The following is a 14,891-nucleotide window of genomic DNA, read 5'->3' on the forward strand; positions in this document are numbered from 1 at the left end:
CTCAAATTAATAAAATCATGAACGAGAAAGGAGAGATCACTACCAACACCAAGGAAATACAAACGATTTTAAAAACATATTATGAACAGCTATACGCCAATAAATTAGGCAACCTACAAGAAATGGACGCATTCCTGGAAAGCCACAAACTACCAAAACTAGAACAGGAAGAAATAGAAAACCTGAACAGGCCAATAACTAGGGAGGAAATTGAAGCAGTCATCAAAAACCTCCCAAGACACAAAAGTCCAGGGCCAGATGGCTTCCCTGGGGAATTCTATCAAACGTTTAAAGAAGAAACCGTACCTATTCTACGAAAGCTGTTTGGTAAGATAGAAAGAGATGGAGTACTTCCAAATTCTTTCCATGAGGCCAGTATCACCTTAATTCCAAAACCAGATAAAGACCCCACCAAAAAGGAGAATTACAGACCAATATCCCTGATGAACATGGATGCAAAAATTCTCAACAAGACACTAGCCAATAGGATCCAACAATACATTAAGAAAATTATTCACCATGACCAAGTAGGATTTATCCCCGGGATACAAGGCTGGTTCAAGACTCATAAAACAATCAATGTGATTCATCATATCCACAAGAGAAAAACCAAGAACCATATGATCCTCTTATTAGATGCAGAGAAAGCATTTGACAAAATACAGCATCCATTCCTGATCAAAACTCTTCAGAGTGTGGGGATAGAGGGAACATTCCTCGACATCTTAAAAGCCATCTATGAAAAGCCCACAGCAAATATCATTCTCAATAGGGAAGCACTGGGAGCCTTTCCCCTAAGATCAGGAACAAGACAGGGATGTCCACTCTCACCACTGCTATTCATCACAGTACTGGAAGTCCTAGCCTCAGCAATCAGACAACAAAAAGACATTAAAGGCATTCGAATTGGCAAAGAAGAAGTCAAAATCTCCCTCTTTGCTGATGACATGATACTCTATATAGAAAACCTAAAAGCCTCCACCCCAAGATTGCTAGAACTCATACAGCAATTTGGCAGCGTGGCAGGATACAAAATCAATGCCCAGAAGTCAGTGGCATTTCTGTACACTAACAATGAGACTGAAGAAAGAGAAATGAAGGAGTCGATCCCATTTACAATTGCACCCAAAGCATAAGATACCTAGGAATAAACCTAACCAAAGATGTAAAGTATCTATACCCTCAAAACTATAGAACACTTCTGAAAGAAATTGAGGAAGACACAAAGAGATGGAAAAATATTCCATGCTCGTGGATTGGCAGAATTAATATTGTGAAAATGTCAATGTTACCCAGGGCAATTTACACGTTTAATGCAATCCCTATCAAAATACTATGGACTTTCTTCAGAGAGTTAGAACAAATTATTTTAAGATTTGTGTGGAATCAGAAAAGTCCCCGAATAGCCAGGGGAATTTTAAAAAAGAGAACCATATCTGGGGGCATCACAATGCCAGGTTTCAGGTTGTACTTCAAAGCTGTGGTCATCAAGACTGTGTGGTACTGGCACAAAAGCAGACACATAGATCAATGGAACAGAATAGAGAACCCAGAAGTGAACCCTGAACTTTATGGTCAACTAATATTCAATAAAGGAGGAAAGACTATCCACTGGAAGAAAGACAGCCTCTTCAATAAATGGTGCTGGGAAAATTGGACATCCACATGCAGAAGAATGAAACTAGACCACTCTCTTTCACCATACACAAAGATAAACTCAAAATGGATGAAAGATCTAAATGTGAGACAAGATTCCATCAAAATCCTAGAGGAGAACACAGGCAACATCCTTTTTGAACTCAGCCGCAGTAACTTCTTGCAAGATACATCCACGAAGACAAAAGAAACAAAAGCAAAAATAAACTATTGGGACTTCATCCAGATAAGAAGCTTCTGCACAGCAAAGGATACAGTCAACAAAACTCAAAGACAACCTACAGAATGGGAGAAATATTTGCAAATGACGTATCAGATAAAGGGCTAGTTTCCAAGATCTACAAAGAACTTATTAAACTCAACAGCAAAGAAACAAACAATCCAATCATGAAATGGGCAAAAGACATGAAGAGAAATCTCACAGAGGAAGACATAGACACGGCCAACACGCACATGAGAAAATTCTCTGCATCACTTACCATCAAGGAAATACAAATCAAAACCACAACGAGATACCACCTCACACCAGTGAGAATGGGGAAAATTAACAAGACAGGGAAGAGCAAATATTGGAGAGGATGTGGAGAAAAGGCAACCCTCTTGCACTGTTGGTGGGAATGTGAACTGGTGCAGCCACTCTGGAAAACTGTGTGGAGATTCCTCAAAGAGTTAAAAATAGACCTGCCCTATGACCCAGCAATTGCACTGTTGGGGATTTACCCCAAAGATACAGATGCAATAAAATGCTGGGACACCTGCAACCCGATGTTTCTAGCAGCAATGTCCACAACAGCCAAACTGTGGAAGTAGCCTTGGTGTCCATCGAAAGATGAATGGATAAAGAAGATGTGGTTTATGTATACAATGGAATATTACCCAGCCTTTAGAAATGACAAATACCCACCATTTGCTTCGACGTGATGGAACTGGAGGGTATTATGCTGAGTGAAATGAGTCAATTGGAGAAGGACAAACATTATATGTTCTCATTCATTTGGGGAATATAAATAATAGTTAAAAGTAATAGAAGGGAAGGGAGAAGAAATGGGTAGGAAATATCAGAAAGGGAGACAGAACATGAAGACTCCTAACTCTGGGAAACGAACTAGGGGTGGTGGAAGGGGAGGAGAATGGAAGGTGGGGTGAATGGGTGACAGGTAATGAGGGGGGCACTTGATGGGATGAGAACTGGGTATTATTCTGTATGTTGGCAAATTGAACACCAATAAAAAATAAATTTATTATTAAAAAAAAGATGTGGTATATGTATACAATGGAATATTATTCAGCCATTAGAAACAATAGATACCCACCATTTGCTTCGACGTGGAGGGACTTGGAGGGTATTATGCTGAGTGAAATAAGTCAATCGGAAAAGGACAAACATTATATGTTCTCATTCATTTTAGGAATATATAAAATAGTGAAAGGGAATAAAGGGGGAAGGAGAAAAAATGAGTGGGAAATATCAGAAAGGGAAAAGAACATGAGACTCCTAACTCTGGGAAACGAACAAGGGTAGTGGAAAGGGAGGTGGGCATGGGTGGGGGTGACTGGGTGACGGGCACTGAAGGGGGCACTTGGTGGGATGAGCACTAGGTGTTATGCTATATGTTGGCAAATTGAACACCAATCAATCAATCAATCAATCAATAATAAAACAAAACGAAAAAAAAGAAAAGAAAATTGTTCAGATTCTCCAAGGGGAGAATAAGAAGTCAAGTGAAAAGTGGTAATGGTGAAGAGAAAGAGATTAGTTGGAATAAGAGGAGTGCCTTCATCAGGGAGTTGGACAGGTTTGTCAAAATTTGAGAAAGGAAAGAACCAATGATATTAAACTCATTGTAATCAATGATGCATGAGTTCACTAAATGATTCTTGTTTGAATCTACTCAGATAACTTGGAAAAGCTATAATGTAGAGTCTAGAGTATTAAACATGAAATCAAGAGGATTCTGTCTGAATCTTGGCTCAACCACTTGCTATATGTGTAAACTTGGGAAGTTCTTTAACCTTTGTGGATCTTAATTTACTCATGTGCAGTATGAAAATAACAATATCATAGAATTTTTTGCATAGAGTTATCTTGAAAATTATAAAAGATTGCATACATGAAAGTTAAACTGCTATCCATTGGATAATCATAATAATATGGAATAATAGAAATAATGGCAACATTTCTCAGGCTTGCAATGTACAAAGGGATTTATGTGTATTGCCTCATCTTATATTCATATGTAACCTCTTAGGTTGTTATTATTACTGCCCATTTTACAGAATAGAAAACTAAAGCCTATGATGACTTAGTCCTAAAGCCAGCTCCACACCCCCAATATATGGTAAAAACTAAGACTCAAAGTCAGAACTCACTGGCTCCAAAGTTCATGATCACTAAACTATCATACAACACTGCCAGTATTATTGTAGGTGGCTATGCATATTATCCCTTTGTAGTTATCATTCCCAGTGCCTGGCACATATTGGGCACCTGGTAAATGTTTACTGAGTGAAGGGTGAAGAGAAGAAAGGGAACTGCCAATTATTCAACAAAACCATTGTCAATCCTGACCACTCAGGACTGTAGGAAGAGGGAAGGAAAAATCAAGGGTTCAACTTCAGGGGTCATCTTTATATGATGAGGTCCTTTTAATTTAAAAAAAAAAAAAAAGCTTCCCGGAACCTTAAAAGCATTAATGACCCATTTTATGCCAATTTAGAAAGTCTGATTAGGCACTCATGAGAAGAGCTATGTCTTGGCTTTTCAGTCCCTCCCAACTACAACCTGGCACCCAGAGACTGACAACAAAGAATACTCACCTTCACACATATTTTTCAGTCTGACATGTTAAAAGTCATGTCCTTGTCATGCTCTATATCATACACTTAAAGTCCTAGTGTAAATGCAAAATCTAAATTCTTGGGGAAAGGAGAAGAGAAGCTATTCTAGGGCTCTCTCAGACACATAGATCTCATCTCCCTGCTATAAACAGAGTCAGCACCAAGATGCAGAACTGAGTTTTCTCCTTGCCAATACTATCAAGTCTTCAGACTGAGTAAAACTTATCTGCCACAACAACATATTAGGACCAAGGACACAAAGTGGGATTTGGCAAAAACTGCTAGCACTTCCCTTTGCTTCTCTTTCTATTAGTTTTTTTGTGCTTTAGCCCACAAACTATTTGGTTTTGTCCCACTCTTAGAAATGCTTATATGCACCCAAATCATACTCTTATCTTCTTCTCATTTCCCTTGCAGGAGTAGGGATAATACTCTTGAGTGTTTAAAAAAGGGGGGGAGGTGTCTGTAATGGATCAGGAATAATATATATCTAGTATACCTAGGGTTTCTATAAGCTAAATCAGTTTCTAGTATCTCTCAGCTGAAAGCCTGTCCATTGTGCCCAAAGACCCAGAAGACATTGATTTAACCTGATGGCTGGAGTTCTTTCTTCCTGTCCAAAAGACTTAGTTTGTAGTTGTAGTCAGCTTTTATAGTAAGTGCCCAGGGAGCTTTGAGAAACGTGATGATCCCATGTCTCAAATCCACTACAACCTCCATTTGTTTACTCTGCAAAAGCATCTCTGAAGGAAGAGCCCCTAAGTGATCAATTATTTTAAGATAGTGAGGAGCCCTGGGGAGAAGGCACAAGTAACAAGGAGAATGAATTTATTGAGGCACTAAAACCCATTTCTCCACATCTCTGCTGAAGTTTAAAAATGTCTAGACTAATAAATATGTTATTAAATGCTTAGAGGTATTTATACAGTCCCCAGCATTTTATTAGTTTGAATAGAAGGAAGAATAAACTAGATATTGTTGGGGAACAAAAGAAAAGGAAGAACCAAAAATCAAATGAGGTAGACTCCCTATTTGTAATAGCTTGTTATTTTTTTACTACTACTAAGAAGTATGGTATTAATAGCAGTAGTTTTTCAATGAATTTACACAAACAACATAATTTGAGGGACAAAAAATAAAATAAAGCTAGGCTGAAATGTTTTCTGTTACATCCTTCAATTTACCCAATAAAAAATAGCATACTCTTCATTACCATACAATAACTTCCTCTGGATTGAGACTAGGGAGGTAATATTCACTCACTATGCAGATAACTAGTTTTTAAAAATTTAGTTGGATTCAGCCAATTAATATTTTCAGTTTCAAATGTAAAAGGCCATTGTCATACAATATAATCCAGCAATCACACTACTAGGTATTTATCTGACTTATTTCAAACCTTATACCCACACAAAAACCTGCATGTGATTGTTCATACCAGCTTTATTGTCAACCATCCAAAACAAGAAGTGATCAAGATGTCCTTCAATAGGTGAATGATAAATAAAGTGGTGTATCTGTACAGTGGAATACTATTCAGCAATTTGTTAAAGAGCTACCAAGCCATGCAAAGAAATGAATGAAGCTTAAGTTCAGATTGTTAAGTAAAAGAAGCCAGTCTACATTAAATTCTCAAAGTGGGCTCTCACCTTGAAATGGAAGACCTCCTCATGAAATCTTTAGATGCAACAAAAAGTCTGGGCATCCATGACTACTTTATAAGCTGAGAGGTCTTAATCCTAGTAAAAGAAGTTCAGAATTTGGGAATTCTGCTGTTACTGTGGATTAGAATCAAAGGGCAGAGGATTGTGTAACTACAGAGAAGAAGACACTCATGTCCTCCAAGTAAGATTCTCGTGTAAATACCAAGAGTTCAATGAAGAAAGAATTGTCTAAAGAAATAAAAATAGAACATGCCACAAGGCAGAGGATAGTTAGTGAAGCTTTCTTATTTGAGGAGGATATCTGTGTGTACTTGCTCATGTCTTGAATTTCTTTCAGAATTTATACAAGAGAATCATCCTACAGACACTGATCTGGACCATGAAGAACACAAAGAGGAACTCAAAAATAACTATGCTTCTCATAAATTGAACATTATTCCCTGCTGGCATATAATACTTCATAGATAACTACTTCCAACAAGAGATGTTTATATCCATGCTATTTTGTACGTGTGAGTATCAGTTAGATTGTTGGTAGTCCAAAACAGGAAAAACATGGGGAAATTAAAAATTAAAAATGGATGCTTTGGTTTGATCTTCGCTCAGTGGTAGTTTCTGGGATTGGAATATGTTCAGTAAATATATTAGGCAGATAGAAAATCCCTTTGCCTCTTGAGAAATTTACACTATACTCATCATCCAGAATAGTTTTTAGTCTAAAAGAATACTTTGTCTCTGGATTCTCCTAAAAATTTTCATTAATATATTAGCCAAAGTTCACATAACCTCATCTATTTATTAAGCATGAATTAATAAGACATTATCATAGGTCATAAGCATCAATGAGTTATGCCAAAACCAAAATTATTCAGTTTTAGAGGAAAATCCTGCATATCACATCACTGAAAATCATTTTTGTGGTAATGTTGTCAGAAAGGAAGTAAAAAAACTGAAATATAACAAAATACCTAAAATAGAATAAGTAATTGTTTGTCAGAAACAATGAATACAGACTTCTGCTTCTGGCTATGATAAAGTAATTTTAGAAGACTTCTGTAATCAAGTAAAGCTAAAAACTAAGCAAAACAAAACAAATATTTGAGGGAACTGTTCATGACCAGGATTTGAAAAACGAAGATCATAGAGTAGAAAGAACTGTACGATCATGGTCTAATAATAATTTACAAGAAAAATTTCACTATGAGAATTATTCCAACCATTGACATGAGACAAAAACTATGGATGTACTTAAAACCTCTTCCAAGAAGTAGAGAAGCCAGGAGAGTGTTTGGTGACCTCATGGGACCAAAGAGACAAATTGGAGGTCAAGCTCTGAAGAAAGCCAAGATTTGAGTGACAAGGTTCCAAAGAGTAGGATGGCCCTGAAAAGTAATTCATATTTCCCCTAAGGAATCAATCAGTTTTTGCAATGTTTAAGGAAAGAGACCAAAAAGCTAAGTAAAAAGTGTAATTGAGAATATTTGTCATTTCCATGGTACCTCAGAAATCAAATTTTCAGTTCAGTATTTGTTAAAGAGAAGGTCCTTACTTTAAGAGTCTGGTTTTTTGTTTGTCTCTTTTTGTTTGTTCATTTCTTTATTAAATTCCACATATGAGGGAAATAACGTGGTATTTGTCTTTTTCTGATTGACTTATTTCACTTATAGTATCTAGGTTCATCCATGTTGTTACAAAAACTCTTAGTTTCAAACCTAGGAATGGGAAAATCCAGTTGATCTGGTTTTAACTAGCTTACCAAAAGCATATTGAACTATGATGGTCAAAGGATATTAACACAAATTTTTAGGGAATAAAATAAATCATGTTCTCTGCATTTGCAAAACACCTTAGTATGATTGTTGTAATCTTAAAAACAACTTAGTTATCCCAACTGATTCATAAATAAACTTCTACAGTTTTGTCTTACTTGAAGCTTCTCAATAGTATTTGACCGTAGAAAGCCCCTTAGTTGTACTACTTACTAACACAAAATGGTACAGAATTCGGAAAACCTACACATAAAAAAAAAAAAAAGAATTTAAAAATTTTGTGGTGAGAGTCAACATCCCTGTCTTGTTCTTAACCGTAGAGGATAAGTTCTCAGTTTTTCCCTATTGAGTTTGATATTAGCTATGGGCTTTTCATAGATGGCCTTTATTATGTTGAAATATGTTCCCTTTAGCCTTACTTTGTTGAGGATTTTTATCATGAATGGAAGCCATACTTTGTCAAATGCTTTTTCTGCATCTGTTAAAATTTCCACTGCCCAAAGCAATCTACAGAGTTAATACAATCCCTATCAAAATACCAACAATTTTCACAGGCTAGACCAAACAATCCTAAAATTTGTATGGAACTCTAAAAGACCCTGAATAGCCAAAGCAATGTTGGGGCTGGGGGGAACAAAGCTAGAGGCATCACAAATCCAGACTTCAAGTAACTTACAAAGCTATAGCGATCAAAACGGTATGGTACCAGCACAAAAATAGAAACATAGATCAATGGAACTGAATAGAAAACCCAAAAATGAACCCACAACTATATGGTCAATTAATCCTCAACAAAGCAGGAAAGAATATCCAGTGGGGGAAAAATGCCTCTTCGACAAATGGTATTGGGAAAGTGGAACAACACCATTTGAAAGAATGAAACTGGACCACTTTCTGACATCATACACAAAAATAAATTCTAAATTGATTAAATACCCAAATGTGAGACATGAAGCCATAAAAATCCTAGAAAAGAACACAAGCAATAACTTCTTTGACATTAGCTAGAGTAATTTCTTTCCAGATATGTCTCCTGAGGCAAGGGAAACAAAAGCAAAAATAAATTATTGCAACTTCATCAAAATAAAATTTCCTACATGGAGAAAAAAACAATCAACAAAGATTCCACCAAAAACAAACAAACAAACAAACAAACCCTGGTTGTGAGCTAATGGTGAGTCAGCACTGGAAGACCAGTCCTGCCCCACTTCTATGTCCTTTACTCCAGGGACCCTCACCAGTAGCCTCAGCTCCCTAGGTGATTCCACCTTTGGCCAAAGCCACACTGCCCCATCACTGAAGTGTGGGTGGAATATTCCATGATGCTCAGGCTGGGGTCAACATGGACTGGGAGCTTAGCACCTGGATTCCAGGTGAGGCTTTTCCCTCTTTGAGACCCAGACTCCCCATCTGAGATAGAACCAGGGGATTGTAGATCCAAGGTTCTTCACACACCATCTGATATTGCAAGAAGGACCTGGGTCTTCATGGGCTGTCTTTTTCAACTCATCTACCTCTCTGAACCTTAGTATTTTTATTTGTAATAAGAATATTAATAACCCTTATGGTAAAGGGTTGTTAGGAGAATAAGATGGATAAAACACAAAAAGCACCATGCTACATGTCAACTATATTTCAATAAAATTAATGAAAATAGATGGGTTAATAAAAAAGTGGTAATATTCTGAAAATATAGATAAGTTGAAGGGAATGTTTTAATGTTTATCAATCAAAAATATTCTGGACGGACATAAGTTATAAGGAATAAACACCTGCAATGGTTAATTTTATGTGTCAACTTGAGTGGGCAAAGGGATGACCAGATATCTGGTTAAATATTATTTCTGGGCATGTCCATCAAGGTATCCCTGGAAGGGATTAGTATTTGAATTGGTTGGCTGAGTAGACTTGATGGCCATCCCCAATGTGGGTGGATATTATCCAATATATTGAGGGACTGAATAAAACAAAAAGGTGAAAAGAGGTTGAATTTGCTTTGCCTAACCACTGGGCTAAGACATCAATCTTCAGGATCAGCAGCACTTAGTGCTCCTGATTCTCATGCCTTCAGACATGGACTGGCATCTACATTATTGACTGTCTTTCAGGTCTTCAAACTATGCCACGGGTTTCCTGGGTCTCCAGCTTGCAGACAATAGATCATGGGATTTCTCAGCCTCCAAAATCATATGCATACCTTATAATAAATCCTTTTATATATGAATGTACATATATATACATGCACAAATATCCTATTAGTTTTATTTCTCTAGAGAACCTGACTAATGAGACAACTATACATCATAATCTAACTTCTTAGACTGTAAAATCCCCATTATTATCCTTCCTGATCATATCCCCTGTCCACCCCAACTCCAAAGCAACCACTTTCTTGAATTTTGTCTTTCTTATGTTTTTCTTTATTTTTAAATTTTCCTTTTCTTCCAAGTTTTTTTTTAAGATTTTATTTATTTATTCATGAGAGACACAGAGAAAGAGAGACAGGCTCCATGCAGGGAGCCCGATGTGGGACTTGATCCCGGGTCTCCAGGATCACGCCCTGGGCTGAAGGTGGTGCTAAACTGCCGAGCCACTTGGGCTGCCCCTTCTTCCAAGTTTTTATTTAAATTCAAGTTAGTTAACATACAGTGTAATATTAGTTTCATGTGTAGGATTTAGTGATTCATCACTTACATTAAATACCCAGTGCTTATCACAAGTACACTCCTTAATACATATCACCCATCTAACCCAACCTCCCACCCACCTCCCCCTCCAGCAACCCTCAGTTTGTTCTCTATAGTTGAGTCTGCTTTATGATTTGCCTCTGTCTCCTTTTCCCTTACATTCATCTGTTACATTTCTTAAATTCCACATTAGTGAAATCATATGGTATTTGTCTTTCTTTCATTGATTTATTTCCCTTAGCATAATCCTCTCTAGCTCCATCCACATCATTGCAAATGGCAAGATTTCATTGTTTTTTTATAGCTTAATAATATTCCACTGTGCATATATACCTTCTTTATCCATTCAGCAGGTGACAGACACTTGGGCTATTGCTGATAATGCTGTTATAAACATCAGGGTACATGTATCCCTTTGAATCAGAATTTTTGTATCTTTTGGGTAAATACCTAGTGGTATAAATGGTGAATCATAGGGTAGTTCTATTCTATTTTTGTGATAACTTATGTTTCCATACTAATTTTATAACAGTAGAACTTACACATTATCTCATGTCTTGTCAGCACTTTTTCCCACCAGCAAAAGGTCTGCTGATCCCCCAGACATAGCATTGTATCTGATCAGTCCCTTTGGGCACAGCTTGCATCTTCCTGTTATCTTACAGCATCTTTTTGTATAACTACCATTAACTCCAACATAGTGTCTGCTAATACCCAATAGCTTACCACTCTGTTAGAAATTGGTTTCTGAATGCTGTGCCCAGAATCCTAACCGGCTTGGTCTGTGACCAAGGTCCCACCCTGTGGACAATGCCTTTAGCGTTGGCTCAGCAACTCACTTTGTCCCAACTCAGACCTGTAGGCTTGGTGCCAACTGAACACCTTTCAGATAAAAATTTTGAATCTGCCATCCCTGAAATGATACTTCTGTAATATCTTGATTACAGGTCTAATTCTGGCCTTTACCCAAGCATGTTGGAGAAAGAGGCAGAAGGTAAGGTAATATGCCTACTAGGGCTTTTCTCTTCTGACCACATCAGCAATAAGAACTCTCAGGAGGGATGTTTTGGTGGCTCAGTCAGTTAGGCATCCAACTCTTGGTTTTGAATCAGGTCACGAGATCTAACCCCGCATGGGGGCTCCATGCTCAGCGGGGAGTATGCTTGAGGTTCTCTCCATCTGCCCTCCTCCCCCACTCTCTCTCTCTCTCTCATAAATAAATAAACTTAAAAAAAAAAACTCTCAGTGTTTATCCTCAGCAGACCTCTGATCACCACTCACTGGCCTCTGTGAGCCTCTTCCTGGAGGACCACAAGAGACCACATCTGAAGCCCTCTGCAGCCAGCTTGGCCATGTGAGTAATTTTGGCCAATTGGCTTTAAGCAGTGTTGGGTGCTTAAAGGGGGCTTCTGGGCCATCACTTGAGTAAATACAAGGATGATGATTGACCTCAGCATCATGGCACTGTGAGTTGTGGATTCCTGTGTCTCTCTTCTTGAATTTACAACTACTAAGACAACCCAATAAAGGTTCCTCTGCCTAACATGCCAGGATCTTGGAGATATCCATACACCTGTACATTAGAAGGTGGGGTAGGGCTGGTGGTTGAGGGGAATAGAGTAATGGGCTAATGGGCATTAAGGAGGGTACTTGAAGTAATGAGTACTGGGTGTTGTTTGCAACTGATGAATCATAAATACTATCTCTGAAACTAATAATACACTGTATGTTAATTAAATTGAATTTTAAAATTTAAAAATAAATAAATAAAATAGCTAGAAGGTGGGTGTATGGACTTCACAAAGGCAGCAGAACTGGAGGAGTAGCGACAGAAGTCACCAGGACCCCAGTAGGCTCCAGGAATAGTGGCATCCATGACCCTTGCCCTTTCCCCAACCAGCAACCATTGCCACTCAGAAGGCACGAACAGTGACCACAAGAGCACCAGTGACATCTCTGGCCAAGGGGGTGGAGGGTGGAAAGCACATGCTCTCAAATATAGAGCTAGAAGGCAGATCAAGTAAGATAAACCAAAAATTTGTGGTATAGTGCCCCCTGCTAGAAAACAAAAGAAAGGCTTCTAATTGCTAAACTTTTGAACTGTTAGAATCAAAGTTAAGGGATGCCTGTCTGGGTGGCTCAGCAGTGGAGCAACTGCCTTGGCTCAGGGTGTGATCCCCCCCTCCCCCCGGGGGCGGGGACCACCACCGGTAGTGGGGAGTGAGGAAGAGGATGGAATCCCACATCAGGCTCCTGCTTCTCCCTCTCCCTCTGCCTATGTCCCTGTCTTTCTCTCTCTCTCTCTCTCTCTCTCTCTCTCATTCTCTCCCATGAATAAATAAAAAAACAAAGTAAACAAGGCTTTACCTAAGTAAAGCTATTCACTAAGTAAAGCTTTTCACTATTTCAAATATACTGGCAGAGGCACCTTTATCTCATCCAACACCATGAAAAAAATCACAGTAATACTATACCACAAAAAGAAAATGAAAATTATCCAGCAACCAAACTCAAAGTCACAGAATATTGGGATCTGATATAGTACTAAAAATCACTCTTAAGAAGAAATTGAATGAGCCATAAGAAATCTCAGAAAGACAGTTCAATGAACTCAAATAAATTAATGAACAGGAGTACATTACCAAAGAGATCAAAAATTTAAAGGACCAAACATTAGAGAGTACACTTATCATGATGAGCACTGAGTAATGTATAGAATTGTTGAATCACTATTTTATATACCTGAAACTAATATAATACTGTATGTTAACTGATGTGGGAAACAAAGGCAGAAAGAAGTGTAGATAAAATTAAATTTCCTTATAAACAGCAGTCCATTGACAAATACTTGAGGCAGGCCAAGTATAACATTTCTCCAGGAAACTCCGGATCTTAATGTTTGTAACTGCTGTGCCAGAGGGAAAAAACAACCTTAGATTGACAATAGCTAGGCCTGGACCAATATCCAGTGAGTCTTCTTAAGCATATGAAAGTCCTCTTGGAAACTTCCCTTTCAACTTAGGGATAGTGTAAGCCTCCTGGGTATTTTGGAAACGAGGTCTCCAGGATCCTGAGGGCCCTAGCTATTGTTAGGAAAGGTCATTTATTACAGTCATGAGACCTTTCAGATGTATGTCAGTGGGTCATATGCTTGGGGGATGATTGCCAACATGGATCTTGGGGGGTAGAAATAAAGGAAGCTTCCAAAGGAATGTTTATATGTTAAAGTAGATGTCCAGGACCCTGGGGGTCAGGGTAAGTTTGCCTTTTCCCCTTAGCAAAGTATCAACACTGAGGCAGCTGAGTCCCTAAAGGAATGTCACTCTGCCTCTTTCAAGGACTCCTCAATGGGCTGTAGATAGTAAGGAAATTTAATAATTTTTCTTCTGCCTTTGTTCGCCACATCAGAGACACAAAAGACTGCAAAGAGCCACAGCAATTCTAAGAAAAAGAGAAAGGTGCTGGGGAGAGGGGGTGGGCAGGAACCTAGGTTCCTCTCCTCCCTCCAACACAAGTAGGTAACTATCAAATCATCCTAAATACCCCAGAAATCAACCAGAAGACTGACAGAAACTCCTCAACTAAAGGGACAAAGACATTAATAAGTGTGGAGTCTTGGTTTGGGGGAGAAATGGATTCCCAGTGCTGAAAAGAGGAGAGAACCAAGGTTGCAGAGAAATCGGAGAGAGCCAGAGAGAGAAAACACAGTGGAATGCACAGACAATTCCCCAGAGCCATTGACTGGGGAAACAACAAGAGCCGATTTTCATGAGTTCTTGCAACCAACCAGGCCTTAAACACAACTTAAACACAAGTCGTAAAGGTCAGCTAGCTTTGCTGGAATAGAGCCCTATAAAGAGCTATACTGCTGCTGGAATGTAGGCGGGCACACAATGTGGGCAGACAGCCAAGAAACCGCAATGTGAAGAAAGCCTGAGGCACACAGAAGGGAGATCGTTTGCTCCTACTCTTCGAATGTCTCTGTAAGGGGCAGCTTTCAGGGATGCTTCTCAGGCGACAGAAGAGCCAGCAGGCACCACGTCCCTCCCCAACCCCTCAGCATAAACACAGAGCCACCTGCTGGAAACAACGCCCCACAACACTGGCTGCCTAACGCTTACACCAAGCAGAGCCCTGGGCTTTCCTTTCTTAGACAAGCTTGGCTCAGGCTCAACACAGCGAGCCCTGCCCCGGGAAGATCAGCTCAGGCTCTTGACCACACCAAGTCCCTAAAGCCTGGAATTTTAAAAGTCAGCAGGCTTGGCTGGGATAAAGCC

The 14,891-nt window shown here is 38.8% G+C and overlaps 1 protein-coding gene across 2 annotated transcripts in view; it reads right to left on the bottom strand.

Annotated features, from left to right (window-relative positions):
• Positions 1-14,891, bottom strand: part of OR2Y1 (olfactory receptor family 2 subfamily Y member 1) — a 68,114-nt gene that overhangs the window by 10,978 nt on the left and 42,245 nt on the right. The window lies entirely within an intron of this gene.

Source organism: Canis aureus, chromosome 10, assembly GCF_053574225.1.
Source record: "Canis aureus isolate CA01 chromosome 10, VMU_Caureus_v.1.0, whole genome shotgun sequence".
NCBI lineage: Eukaryota > Metazoa > Chordata > Mammalia > Carnivora > Canidae > Canis > Canis aureus.